At 43.5% G+C, this 15,736-nt stretch overlaps 1 long non-coding RNA gene across 5 annotated transcripts in view; it reads right to left on the bottom strand.

The window, feature by feature from the left end:
* The window catches only part of LOC147842043 (uncharacterized), a 120,407-nt gene that overhangs the window by 89,675 nt on the left and 14,996 nt on the right, over positions 1-15,736 (bottom strand). The window lies entirely within an intron of this gene.

Here is a 15,736-nt window from a genome sequence, read left to right as displayed (position 1 = left end):
GTAAAATAGCGCGCACACACACACACACACACACACACACACACACACACACACACACACACACACACACACACACACACACACACACACACACACACACACACACACACACACACACACACACGTATCAGTGTGTGTGTGTATATATATCTATTTGTGTATATTTATTTGCCTCTGTGTTTACCGTTGCTTGCCTGACCATTCTTGTTAATACCTTTGTCAGTGTCCCTCACATTACAATTATATTTAGTGACACTTTTTATACTATTATTATCATCTTTATACTATTATTATCATGTTTTACAATTTAAAAATTTGCCCGATATAACAAAACATCCGCGATCGATTAAGTAATGGAAAATCTTTTCTCATTTACCCGTTTTGTTCTGTGTGGGTGAGACCTGTCACCACTCCCACAGACAGTCTCACATGCCCAGCAGACACACGAGACATGCCTTGGGATTTGGTCTGGTGATCTGGTCTGGGTTCCTAAATTTTCTAAAATATCCAGGATTTGGCTTTTACTTTCATTTCTAAAGCTGTCGCTAATTGTGCAGTTTTGCAATGACCTTTTTACTCAAGCATACTTTCACTTGGCTTCGCAATTAACAGTGCTTGCACAGTCGTGTAAATGATATAAACATTAAATAATTAATTATTAAATTTTGATTTTTTTCTTTCATTTATTTATTATTTGCTGTATATTTTATTAATTTGATGATGTCGATATTACATAAGATACTGTATATGCATATCTAAAATGCGACAACGCAGTGGCACAGTAGGTAGCCCTGTGGCCTCACATCAAGAAGGTCACTCGTTCAAGCCTCAGCTGGGTCGGTTGGCATTTCTGTGCGGAGTTTGCATGTTCGCGTGGGTTTACACCGGGTCCTCTAGTTTCCCCCACAGTTCAAAGACATGCAGTACAGGTAAATTGGGTTAGCTAAATTGTCCGTAGTGAATGAATGTGTATATGTGTATTGGGATGTTTCCCAAAGATGGTTTGCAGCTGAAAGGGCCTCCGCTGTGTAAAAACACATGCTAGATAAGTTGGCAGATCATTCTGTGACGACCCTTAGATTAATAAAGGGACTAAGTCAAAAAGAAAATCAATGAATGGATATCTAAAATGCTTTGGCATTCAAGTTTGCTTTGAACTTAAAAGAGAGAGAAGCAGATTTTACCTGTCAATGGGTGCACATGGCTCCTGAATAGTAAAAAAGTAAAAGAAATATTGTATTTCTTTTTTTTTATTTCAACAGTCTCTTTTTTAACGTTAATCCATTGAAAAGAAACAGTGTATAACAGTGTCATAATAAACAAAATCATTGTTAAAAATCGAATTATGTTTTGTTGGTTGCATATAGTAAACTATTCATGTTATGTGGGTAAATGGGCTATCACCGCAAGTATATTTCGTGAAAAGTACTTCTATCTTAGTTATTAACCATTCTTTGACCATTTTTTAATTATAAAATTAATTAAAAATTATTATTAATAATACTTACTTAACCATTTTAAATATTTTAAAATTATATTTAAATGGTTAATAATTTTAAAATATTACAATTTTATCTATGAATTTTAAATTAACTTAGGTTTGTAGTTTTAAAATATGTTTTTTTACTAAATTATTTACATAATTATTTAAATAAAAAAAACTTAAATTGAACTGTATTTTGTAATTAATTCATCTCTCTCTCTGTACATAATAATACAATGCACTATAATATAATATTAAAGGGCACCTATGATGAAAAATATCTTTTTAAAGCTGTTTTGACAGTATTGTGTGTAGGTATAGAGTGTCCACAGCCGTATTGGGGTGATATAAAGACAATAACTATCTCTTTTTTTTTTTAATTTCCTGACGTTAAAATAGGATCCAAAATCCTCCCATTTTGAGGCTCACTGGCATGTGACCTAGGAGTGCGGTTTCCCAGCTCACCGAATTGATTGACAGCCCCATATTAAAATGTCTCCATAGTAACATGTACAATCATATCCACAAGACAGGACTTGCGCAAAGCGACTGGGATTAAAAGATCTCTTCAGCTCACTGTGATCATCAGTTATCATAAAATGTGATCAAGAGTGAGTTTTACAAATTTAAACTGTTTTTAAAACAGTGCATGTTTGTAATGAATTACAGCAATTTTACCCTCTTTACTTTGTCAACACAGCTGCATATCAGTACAGTTAAAAAAGAAACCGTTAAATCAGGTTTATTTTGTACATTAACATAACGAATATCCATACAGCAGTGGATATAAACGTGTATCCTGTCACATTTCCGTGCAAAAACTGTGTGTCTTTGTAACGACATTGTGTGTGACTCATCGTTGCAGAAAGGCTTGCATTAACTCCACAACAAATACATCAAATAATCATTGGTAAAGTTCTTACTGTAGTATTTCTCACAAACGGTACATGAGATCTGGTTCCTTCATGTCTGTCACTATGCTGTTTATCTGACGAAGCTGAAGTATAAGGCACAATCTAACAGGCACGTGGGAACGGTGGGCGGGGAGGACCAGCATTAAAGGCACAGGCAACAAAAACAGCTACATTTTGTTCAGAGCAGAAAATTCCACTATTCTTAAAGGTACTATAAATAATCTGATGAGTGTTTTGAGCTGAAACTTTACAGATACATTCTGGAGACACAGAAGACTTCTCTTAAATCTTGAAAAAGGGGTAAAACAGGTGCCCTTTAATAAAATGGAGGGAATAAAATCCCATCATATCCAGGTATAATCCCCAAACTTTACAACATTGCGTAGAAATGCCGAGGCGACCATCCACTTCTTTGCTAGCCACCACCGCACAGACTTCTTTCAAAGAACAAAAAGTCTATTCTCAGCCGTTCTCTAACTAATAATAAGCATCAGCACAAGGACACAGACAGGACAGCTTAGAAGTCTCACAGTCATTTCAGAGCAAGCCACACATTTGCATCTCCAAAATCCTGGCACAGTATAAAAACTCCCACTGGGCTCAATTTAAGCATCTCAGGTATTTATAATAGCAAGCTGAAAAGAAAAGAAAAAAAAAACACACAGAGAAAGGACTGAATGAAGCTGTAAAAAATGTCAAACATTATTCTCAATAATGCATGTGTTTGCAGCTGAATGTCGACGCCACATCCACAGATATCTAAAAAGAAAAACTCCATCCAGATGCTTTTTGCACTATTTTCAATTTGCGTCGCTATGCAACCGTCAGTGAATAAGTCCTCTCTCTTTAACCTTATTCACTTCCTTTGTGCATGAGATTTTTTGGCGGCATCCCCATGTTGTTTTTCCTCTTCATCCGCTCAACATGTGTCTTCTAGAGGAAAGAACTGGCAGTGGTGGCTCCGCTATTCCCCACTGTATCATTAAGCGAGCCTGCAGAGGAGCCGAGTCTTTCGACAGTCTGACAACTGTCTCTTCAGCCAAGCATCGCCTGGCTCACGAGCACAAACAAAGACTTTCTTTGGCAAATTTTGCCTGGCAATTACCTAAAACAGCATGGGATTTGACATGATTAATTCAGTTGGTGTAAACATTTCATTAGGATGCTAACAGGTGGATAAACAGATGTGGGTTGATATAGCATGGCTAGTTGTTCCTTGTGAGGAAACACATCAATAAAACATCTTTTTCTCTTTTATAGTCTTTAATGAAAAAGAAGGCAACGAGTAACAACACATTCTGGCGTTTTAAATTCTATATGACGTCTTTTTTTGTTGCAGAAACTCCGATGGGAATCAAGTTCAAGAGAGGAAAGAGGCAAAAAGAATCGCTTTTGCAGATTTAGGTCAACAGCTCGACTGAACGGAGGATGGAGCGTGAGATCAAGATTTACATTCGGTTCATGGGGTATGCAAATAACTGGCAAATGCAGAGGTGCAGAATTGAGTATGAAACGTATGTGATGCATCGGGTGCCAAAATCACAAGTTTATTCTTTAAGGATTAAGACAGCCTAACTTATAGGTGTCATAAAATGTAAATCTGGATATACCTCATTGCCACATCGACAATGTGAGCCTCAAACACCATTGTTTCCTCTTTTCTTGTAAGTTCTGTAAAAATTAAGGTGAAAAACAGGCCAATTGGAACAAAACATCTTCCTGTGTGGATCACTATTATGCACAACCCAGATAGTGTGCTATTGGTTACTTTTTCTACTAATATTACAACTATGATATTCTTACTTACTTCAAAGTTTAATTTTAAAGAAATATTTTAAGCTAAATTTGAGAATACGCATTGAAGAGGCATTTTATGCCTGATTAGCTGTGTGTTTTGTTAGTTTAACATGTACAGTTGAAACCAGAAATTTACATACACTGCATAAAAAGGCACATAACCATTTAAAAAGGTCAGATGTTAATGTGATTAAACGTTTTCTCTTTTAGGTAAGTCAGTATTTTCAAATTTGTTTCTGTTATGCTTAATAGCAGAATAATAATGAGAGATTTTTAAAAAAAAATTGTTGTAACTTTTCTTGAAAGTCAAGTTTACATACAATAAGATTATTATGGCTCTGAAAAAGCTCAGATGATGGTGTCAAGGTTTTGGAAGTTTCTGATAAGCTAATTGACAACATTTGAGTTAATTGGAGGCACAACTGTTGAATAGTATTTAAGGAAAACCTCAAACACAATGCTTCCTTGTTTGACAACATGGGAAAATCAACCAGCCAGAATCAACAAAAAAGCCAGTTTACATTTGGCTAACTTACACTGGGAAAAAGAATAATTTTTGGAGACATGTCCTGTGGTCTGATGGAACTAAGATTGAACTGTTTGGCAATAATGACCAGTGTTTCATTTGGAGGACAAACGGGATTGCTTACAAGCCTAGGAACACTGTCCCAACTGTGAAGTATGGGGGCCGCAGCATCATGTTGTGGGGCTGTTTTGCTGCAGGAGGGACTGGCCCACTTCACAGCATAGATGGCATCATGAAGAGAGAACATTATGTAGAAATACTAAAGCAATATCTTAAAACATCAGCCAGGAAATTAAAACTTGGCCACAAATGGGTCTTCCAAACAGACCATGACCCTAAGCATACTGCCAAATTAGTTAAAATGTGTTTTAAAGAAAACAGAGTGTTTTGGAGTGGCCATCACAAAGCCCTGATCTTAATCTTATAGAAAACTTGTGGGCAGAGTTGAAAAAGCTTGTGCAAGCAAGACAGCCAACAAATCTGACTCACTTACACCAATTCTGTCAGGAGGAATGGGCCAAAATTCCTTCAAACTATTGTGAGAAGCTTGTGAAAGGATACCCAAAACATCTGACCAAAATTATACAGTTTAAAAGCAAAGCTAAAAAATACCAATGAAATGTATGTAAACTCTTGACTGTTGAGAAATTAATAAAAAAAAAAAACTCTCTTTATTCTGCATTTAGCAAATAAAATAATTTAGGTAATTCTAACAGACCTAAGATAGTAACAATTTGTATGATATAGATTATGGTGTTTTCAGATACGTTAAAACCACAACATACCACTACTTAAGGAATCTACTCAATTTGTTGAAAATTTTATTCTTTTTTTTAAAATCTAAAGTATTATTATTTTGTACACGTGTATTTTAGAGTACACCACTTTGTGGGAATTAGAGCATGTGATGGACATTTTTAATGAACATCATCTTGATGAAAAACATGTTTTGTAGAATGCAGAGAGAAGAAGTTTGGTACTGGCAAAGGCCAAAGCCTGATATATTATAGTACTTCTGGTCAGGAGTTAGAAAACCACAAGATCTTTTCTTTCCCACCAGAATTGTATTTTTCCTGGAGTTTGGCACATATATAAGTGTACACTGATGGGTATAAAACTGTCTGTTAAAAGACTCTCTTACACATTCACTCGTCTCATCCTGCAGGATTATTTTAATAAACTACTTTTTTGCTTTGCTCTAACCCTTGTCTGACTGAAGTTGTTTTAGCAAATTTACATGACAAGCATCAGAGTGTCAGAGCAGAGCTGATTAATTCTCATGACCATTCAAAATATGGTCAAAATTGAGCTTTTCAGTAGGGCTAATCCCTGTGGTTATAAATGAATATATAAAACCATTTATGGAGAGTTTTTTACTTACTTAAGTCACATACACGCAATAAGGATATCATAGAACAATTTATCTTGAATCAATGCACTTTTTGGCACCTTCAAAGCTAATGCACACACATGCACAAAATAATAAAACTATTTTTATCTCCTACCTGCATGTAGTCTATTCTGCAACCAACTGGAAACTAATTGATTTTGTAGCTGTTCTGTTATGTAAAAAAAAATAATAATAATTAAAAACAAGAAATAAAATAAAATAGTGTTTTGATTATATAAAATTTAAACTACAATATTATAGAGAAACACATATAGATGGGAACAACAAATGTATCTTTTTTATTATTCACACCATGAACACTGCAACCTTTGCTTAAAAATGCACATTTTCCCTAGAAAAAAAAAAAAAAAAAACTACTTAAACTAGTAAAGCATTGGTGTATAAATAAATACATTTAAAAAATATTTTGCAAATGCTGGCAAATTCAACATTAATCATTTTTTTTTCATGCAAAGGCCTATTACTATCTGATATACAAATGACAAAAAAAAAATCACAAACAAAAACCAAATATGCTACAAATTAAGTAACAATATTATAATGCAATAAGAAAGACAAAATTACGATTTAAACGGTTTTTAAATGAACATTTCATTTAGACACAAAGCCAATCAGTTTCTTAATAACAATAATGATAATAATAAAACATTACACACAGAGTGTTTTAAACCTTTATAAACACAATTTACAGGGGGTGTAGATTAAAGGTAAATTAAACCGCAACATATATTTATAAAATAATATTTAAAAAAAAGTATTGTCAAGCACCATGGATATTAATTTTGTACTGCCTGAATATTATTATTATTTGTATTAAATATACACATTTATTATTTATTTCCCCTACAGTCCAAAGACATGTGGTACAGGTGAATTGGGTAAGCTAAATTGTCCGTAGTGTGTGAGTGTGGATGAGTGTGTATGGATGTTTCCCAGTGACGGGATGTTTTCCGCAGCGTAAAACATAAGCTGGATAAGTTGGCGGTTTGTTCTGCTGTGGCAACCCCAGATTAATAAAGGGATTAAGCCGACAAGAAAATTAATAAATCAATTATTTTTATCCTTTTGTGACTAGTAGTCATTGATTTGCATTTTATGTATCACCAAAGACCACAGTTATAGCTTCATTTTATTTTTCTGTGAGCTATCAATTTAAAACTACTGGGGAAAATTGAATGAAAAAATATGACCTGACGTTTAAAAAAAAAATTGATGGAAAAAAAAGTGTAAAAAGAACATAGTTGGCATAAAATACTCCTCAACAAACATGCAATTGTATCCCTGGCCACATGTGACATGAGAGATAGACGCACATGAAAGTTTACTTAACCTTTGATTCAACAACCTGTTTAATGGCAACAGTAAAACCTGGATGAAGAGGAATGGATAAAACAGGAGACGATGAAATAAAAGAGGAAGGACAGCTGTGAATGGTGCTGAGGTGAATTAGGTTGGCCTTCGGGGTCAACACTTTTGCACTACAGGTGAATAACAAAAACAGTTCCGTTTTTAAAACTGCCTTGAAACTCTATGTCAGCTCTCTGGCATCATTACAAACAGCATATTCCTTCCCTTGACCCTTAGAAAATTACAGCATCAAACAAACTAAGTAAAATAAAATGCTTTAAAAATGCCTTAAAATAAAACAAATGCTAAAAAATAAAATATAATGGTTGAAAAGGCTCTGTTTGTATGAAGCTATTAGTATGCCAAAACAATGTGAATTTGAGTTGCATTAATTTGTAATTGTAACTTTATAAATCTGAATTTCTATATGCCAAAAAAAAATACATTTTTACCTACAACCCCATGTAATTTGCACCCTGTAATTTGTCCATGACCATGAATCAAGCAGAGGTGAGTGATTCTAGTTTGACTTTTCAGTGATCGTCTACTCTTTCCTGTTGGTCACCCCTGACCTACTTTTTAAATTTCTGGTTTTGAATTTTAGATAATTGAATTTGATGCTCTGAATTTCTTCATCTTCAGTTCTTTACAAACTATATATGGCCATCACTAGGACCCATCTCTAGGAAACATCCATTCACACTCATTCACACTTATACACAGTGGTGGAAAGAGTACTGAAAAAACATACTTAAGTAAAAGTATCATTACTTGTCTAAAAATGTAGTGTGAGTAGAGTAAAAGTACCTGTTGTAAATATTACTCAAAGTAGGAGTAAAAAGTAGTCCTTTTAAAAGTACTCATGAGTACTAGTGAGTAGTGAGTTTTATGCTGCTAAAAGTTGATGCATTTCCATGTAATTTGTGGATGTGTGTAAATGTAACATTCTGTAATGCATTTAGTTGTTGCCCAGCAGGCACACAATGTCATAAGACGCTAATATTAGGTTAGATTTAGGTTGTGATGTCAGGTGACCAAAATTCAATGTCTAGCCAGCGTCTAAGGATAACATTTTATTTGATGTCGAATGATGACATCAAATGATGTTGATATTTGGTTGATTTTAGGTTGTTAAAAAGTGACCAATATCCAATGTCGAGCCAACATCTTAAACCAACATCCTATTGACGTCAAATACTGACATTTATTCATCAGTTATGGTAACCAAAATTCAATGTCTGATAGATGTCATAGTGGTAACGTTGACACAACTTCAAGCTGTAATATCATTAGACGTTGATATTTGGTTGGTTTTAGGTTGGACGTTGGACATTGACATCAGGCTGACGTTAAGTTCTGATGTAAACCCGATTTTCATTTCCAAACAAAATGCAGCGTCTCCACGGCATTAAGGTACAATTTCAATCTGACGGCATGTTGACGTCTTGTGCCTGCTGGGTGTTTAAGGCCATTTCAGTCATCATACAGTAAATATTCATCATCTTCTCATCGGTGACGTGCATCTAAACCAGGGGTACCCATACTCGGTACTGGAGGGCCGGTGTCCTGCAAAGTTTAGTTCCAATCCCAGTTAGACGCACCTGGGCTAGCTAATCAATCTCATACTAGGCTTTCTAGAAACATCTGTGCAGGTGTGTTGAGGCAAGTTGGAACTAAAATCTGCAGGACATCAGCCCTCCAGGACAGTGGCTGTTTCTCAATATGCGTTCTTCAGCGGTCTTGTGTCCTCGTGTTCTCGTGTAACATCATCATCAGCTGCCAAAGTTCAGTTCCAATACTCAAGTACGCAAGAACAGAGGATGCGTGAAACTTCCCGGATGTGATCTTGATATTGAGGATGCACCGATGCAGATTTGAGCAGCAAACTCGCACTGGTCTCAGAAGTCATTGCGACTGGAGGTAGGAAGCGCAGCATTTTATCTAGATTTATTATTAAAGTTCAGAGATTTTATTTATTTTTTCCTCAGGAGTTTCCCTAAACGAAATGGTAAAAGTAAACATCTTAATAAAGGAATAAACACATTAAGGGTTGTTTGTTTGCTGAAATTCGTATTAAAATAAGTTTTACTTATATTGTGCAGAGTATATTTCTAATGTTTTTATGCAAAGTATATATTTTGAAAAGGGGGGAAAACGTTCGAGGTTACTAAAGTAACCCTTCGTTCCCCGAGGAGGGGAACGGAAGCACTATAAGTGGATTTGATTTGTAAAATCCACGCATTGGGAGGTTCGGTTCAGAAGCTACTCGTCTGAAAGAGTATTGAACGGGCCAATTAAGAATGAATTGGCAGCGCAAGCCTGCGCAGGTGAGCGGCATAAGCAATCAACTGAGTATATAAGCTCACCTGGCGCCAGCAGACGCTATCCTTTTTAAGCTGAAGAGACTTTCAACAGCTAAGGGACAGTCATTATGGCGACGGAGTATAGTGCTTCCGTTCCCCTCCTCGGGGAACGAAGGGTTACTTTAGTAACCTCGAACGTTCCCCTTCGGGGGGAACTTCAGCACTATAAGTGGATTTGATTTGTAAAATCCACGCATTGGGAGCCCATTGAAAGCGCCATAATGACTGCACCTTACCAACACCCCCGATGAGGAGATAGTCAAGCAAGCGTGACGCACCCGCATCATGGGGGGCGCGGTCCTCCAACGTGTCCCTGGCCCTAATTTATCCTACTTCAACAGAAGTTTCACGGATTTAGATATATTTTTTGGGAAGTCGTGAGCATCTAGATAATTCTAGGAAATACGACAGAACGTTGGGAAGCGTGCAATCCCGATAGGGAGGACGCTGCGGAGGCCATCCGTTACCCGAGGGGGGATAGATGGCAGAATTTACATATGGACTAGCCCTAAAAAGGGGGAGTACGCATAGCAAAAGAGTGGTTAGCGGGGAGGGAAGACACGGGTCCGCCCAGGGGGGGGACTTAACCGTGGCGGAATAAGCATATGGGATCGCCTAGTGGGGATCACGCATAGCAGGCACCTTTACCCAAAACGCGGGCTGACCAGCGGGCAGACCTACAACGTAGTGGGCCAGCAAGTGACTCCTCCGCTGAGTCAGTGCTGGGGGCCACGGAGGAATCTGCAGGGCTCACCTGACGGGGAACTTTACTGACAGATAAAAAGGCGCTCGTATCTCCGTGTTAGGGAGAATGGCGCAGCAAGCGTGTTTCAACACCCTACCGAATTGTTTCCTCAATCACCAAGGGTTACCTAATACCCTTGAGGAAACCGGCTCCACTCGCAGATTGTAAAACCTTGCAAATGTGTTGGGTGTCACCCAGCCCGCAGCTCTACAGAAGTCTGTTAGAGGGGCGCCGCGTGCGCGCGCTCGAGAGGATGCGAAGCTCCGAGTGGAGTGCGCACGCGCTCTCGGGGGACGCGGCTCATCTCGGCTCTGATAGTGAAAGAAAGGCATCCACAATCTAGTGGGAACTTATTTCGGTACGGCACTTCCCTGCTGCCGACCGTTATAACAGACGAAGAGCTGCTCAGATGATCTAAACTCTGAGTGCGGTCCGGATAATACGCAAAACGCGAACTGGACAATAAAGAAGGGCTGGGTCTGCCTCCTCCGAGGGCAGCGCTTGCAGGCTCACTACCTCGTATTAAAACGGAGTGGTAGGAACCTTGGGCACATATCGCGGGCGGGGTCTCAGGACGTGAGAGAAGCCAGCCCAATTACAGGCACGAGTCACTGACCGAAAAATGCCTCCGGGTCCCCGACCCTCTAATCGATATCAACGCGACCAGCAGAGCTGTCTTCAGGGACAGAAAGATACTGAGTCGAGGATCGAAGGGATCTGACGCGGCTTGTGTAGCGAGGGCGAGATCCTAAGAGGGCATGAGAGGGGGCGGGGTGGATTAATTCGCTTAACGCCCCTGAGGAACCGGATGATGAGGTTATGCGTTCCCACGGTGCTGCCAGCCACCGCGTTATGAGAGCGGAGATGGCAGCCACGTAACCTTGAGTGTGGAGGGCGACAGCCTGCTCTCCAGCTTCTCTCGGCGTAAAGAAAGCACAACGCTGATCTGGCAAATTACGGGGGTCTTCTCAGCGAGAGACACACCATTCAGTGAATAGACTCCACGTCAGGGCATAGGCGCGCTCGGAGAGGGGGCTCTAGCCCGAGTGACGGTATTAGCCACCGCAATCGGAGGTTACCTAAGTCTTCCTCGCGTCTAAAATCTCTTCAAAGATCGGCGAGGGTGCCAGGTGGTGCCCTGTCCCTGAGAGAGTAGGTGCTCTCTCGAAGGGACTGCCAGGGGAGGGCTATCGCGAGGGAGAGCTCTGACATCCAGGTCCGGTTGAGCCAGAGGGGCGCAACCAGCAACCTGTTCCTCGTCCTCTTCCTGACCTTGCACAGTAACTGCGCGAGCAGGCTCACTGGGGGAAACGCGTATTTGCGCGTGCACCGAGGCCAGCTGTAAGCCAGTGCATCCGTGCCGAGAGCACTCGGTCAGGGAAAGAACAACTAGCAATGAGCGATCTCGGGGGAAGCAACAGATCGATCTGGGCTTCACCGAATCGCGCCCATATCAGCTGAACAGACTCGGGGTGGAGTCTCCATTCTCCAGGACGCAAGGCTGCCGTGAGAGCGCATCGGCTGCACGGTTGAGCTTGCCTTAATATGAATGGTGTGCAGCGATTTCAGCCGCGGATAACTCCAGAGGAGCAGACGGCGGGCGAGCTGAGACATGCGGCGAGAGCGCATACCCCCTATACGGCTGATATACGCCACCGCCGCCGTACTGTCCGTCCTGACCAGCACGTGTTGCCGCTCCAGCACCGGAAAAAAACGGTGGAGAGCGAGGAACACTGCCAACAGCTCCAGGCGATATGCCAATGCAACTGGGTACCTTTCCACAGGTCCGCAGCCGCATGCCCGCAACGCACAGCCCCCCAGCCCGTGTTGGAAGTGTCTGCTGAAACGACAACAAGACTGGACGCCTGTTCTAGAGACACCCAGGTCTGTAGGAACGAGGGGTCGCTCCAAGGGCTGAGGGCGCGGCGACACAGCGCAGTAACAGAGACTCGGTGTGCGCGCGCGTGCCATGCGCGTCTGGGGACTCGATCGTGAAGCCAGTGCTGAAGTGGTCTCATATAGAATAATCCGAGCGGCATGAAGCGGCTGCGGATGCCATATGCCCCAGGAGCCTCTGAAATAGTTTCAGTGGGACCACTATTTTACTGTCGAGCTCTCTCAGACAGTACAGCATCAGCTGAGCGCGCTCTCCGGAGAGGCGCGCTGCCATGGTGACCGAGTCCAGCTCCAGCCCGAGAGAAGAGATCCTCTGCACGGGGGCGAGTTTGCTCTTTTCTCGGTTGACCTGAAACCCCCACAGGTGGAAGTGCCAGAGCACTTTGTCTCTGTGCATAATCAACTGCTCTGAGAGAGGGCAAAAATCAGCCAGTCGTAAAGAAATTGAGTATGCAGATGCCCGCGAGCCGAAGGGGCGCTGAGGCACCCTCCGCGGGCTTGGTGAGGACCCGCGGAGACAGAGAGAGCCCGAAGGGGAGGGCTTTGTATTGCCAAGCTCGACCTTCAAACGCAAACCGCAGAAACTGTCGGTGGCGAGGAAGAGTGGAGACATGGAAATACGCGTCCATCAGGTCTAATGCTGCAGACCAACCCAGAGGACGAACGCACCGGAGGATGCGCTTCTGCGTGAGCATTCTGAACGGCAGCTTGTGCAGGCAGCGGTTCAAAACGCGCAGATCTAGGATTGGCCGTGACCCACCGCTCTTTTGGGCACGATGAAGCGTGGGCTGTAAAACCCACTCTCCATCTCGGCTGGAGGGAGCGGCTCGATTGCATCCTTCGCCAGGAGGACAGCAATCTCCTCTCGCAAGACAGGGGCGGACAGGGGGCTGACCCTGGTGAATACACACCCGTGACTTGGGGGGCCGTTTCGCGAACTGAATCGCATAGCCGAGTCTGATTGTGCGTATGAGCCACCGCGAAGAGCTGGCCCGCGCTAACCAGGCAGGCAGAGCTCTCGCTAATGGACTCATCGCTACAATCGCTGACGTACCAGCAGTGGGGCAGCGCGGAGTGGGTGTGCTGATCCGGGAAGCTCGCGGGTCCCACGGAAAAGCTGGAGGTGAGATATTTGCTCTCACTCCAAACCCGAGCTCCGGAGGGGAGGCTCGAGGGGTGGGAGAAAGGAGCCCGTCCTCCCAGCGCTCGTGAGCCACTGGCGAAACGCACCGAATCTGCAAGCTAGAAAGCATAGCGTCCCAGACTGGCAGATTTCGGGCTGTCACATCTGGGGAAGTGAAAAGTGCCCTTTCATAATGTTTTCATGGCAGTAAAAAGTGCCGTTGGAAATGGGGCCCCGCCCTCCAGCGGGGAAAGAGCAAGTTCCCTCTTCTCCAGATGGCCTGTCCCAGGGGCGCTTCGCGGTCCGTTGCCGGACTTAGCGGCGTTCTGGGCAGGGGGGCTGCCTGCTTCCGAGGTGCCCGACGTGCTCGCTTCGCCGGAGGCGTGTGCGGGGGCGGAGCAGCTCTCGTAGGCGGAGGCGTGTGCGGGGGCGGAGCAGCTCTCGTAGGCGGGCGCCTTCGGCGAGGAGCAGGTATGAATGGCACGGCGGGCGGAGCGGGCTACGGACCGCCGATAAGACATCACCCACCAACTGCTCTCTCACCGCCTTGAATTCCTGGGTGAATTCACAGACAGTGTCGCCGAACCTGGCTGGGGATATGGGGAAGTCAAGAAAGCGGACTTTGTCGACTTTGCGCATATCAGCCAGGGGTGGCGCTCCTGGACCACTAATGTGGACATCGTCCTCCCCAACGCACACGCAGCGGACTCAGTAGTCCGAAGAGCTAAGTCGGCGGCGGTGCGAAGCTCGTAAGCCTGGGTTGGACCCACCCTCGTGCAGCTCGGCCAGCGCCTGCGCTTGGTAGCGCTAGTTGGCTATCGCATGCAAGGCGGAAGCAGCCTGGCCCGCAGCTATGTAAGCTCTAGCTCCGAGGGAGGTAGATAACTTACAGGCTTTGGATGGGAGACGAGGCGGATCCCGCCAAGAAGAGGCGCCACGCGGATTTACCGCCATCGCGCACTCAACCTGAGGAATCGCCACATACCCCCTGGCTGTTTCACCGTCAAGAGTGGTTAGGGTGGAGGAACACGCAGCACGAGCAGAAAAAAGTGCTTTACAAGACCGCGTGAGCCTACTGTGCACCTCCGGGAAGAAGGGAACGCCCCTCTAGTCGGTCCGGCCGCGGAGCTGGGGGATAAACCATCTCCAACCCACGGCCGAAGCAGCCCGGGAAAGCACGGCTAACATGTCCGTTTCAGGATCCGTAGTGACAGCGCTCACCAGCCCGAAGGGGGCGAGCGGGTCTGGATCATCATCGGACAATGAAAGCCCACCCTCCGATGCCGCGGTGGACATCTGGTCTCCGGTGTCATCGGGCGTAAGGGCTACCATCTGTTAGACGGATCGCTTCCCCCGCCCGAAGCTTGGATGGAGCGCTTAGAGGAGCGGGAGGTCCGCGGGCCCGTGGGCGACGGATTATCTCTCGCTGAAACCCTCAGATCTGCCCGAGTGCCCGCTGCAGAGCAGGGGACAACTGGGGTGGTTCACCCTTTTGCAAAGGCTAACCGCGATCTTGCGCAACAGTCATGGCATCGCAATGACGACATGAACTGCCCGCGAGCAGCGCATTAACATGCTGGACGCATCCAGAAACGCACAGTCGGAGCGCCGTCCTGATAAGGACGTGCTGCACGACTGTGTTGCCCTCATCGACTCGATCAGAAAGTCTCTGAAGCGAAAAGGATAGCGTCTGCTGGCGCCAGGTGAGCTTATATACTCAGTTGATTGCTTATGCCGCTCACCTGCGCAGGCTTGCGCTGCCAATTCATTCTTAATTGGCCCGTTCAATACTCTTTCAGACGAGTAGCTTCTGAACCGAACCTCCCAATGCGTGGATTTTACAAATCAAATCCACTTATAGTGCTGAAGTTCCCCCCGAAGGGGAACAATAAATCGTTGTATGAAGGCTGTAATGTTTAAATAATTTACCATTTAAAATGCTTGAAGTTCATGTGACCATCAGGAAGAACGCAGCATCTCATTTCTCAAACGACGTGTTCTCTGCCCTCGTGGTCTCCGGATCTTCGATCTTCCGAGGACACCTGGCAAGACCATTCTCCACAAGAACGCAAGTCCGTTCTCTGTGTTCTTGGAATTGAGAAACAGCCTGTGTTTTGGCATCCCTAATCTA

This window comes from Danio rerio, chromosome 10 (assembly GCF_052040795.2).
Source record: "Danio rerio strain M-AB ecotype USA chromosome 10, GRCz13ab, whole genome shotgun sequence".
Classification (NCBI taxonomy): domain Eukaryota; kingdom Metazoa; phylum Chordata; class Actinopteri; order Cypriniformes; family Danionidae; genus Danio; species Danio rerio.
The sequence above is the reverse complement of the archived record's forward strand: the minus strand, read 5'-3'. Positions and strand labels throughout refer to the sequence as shown.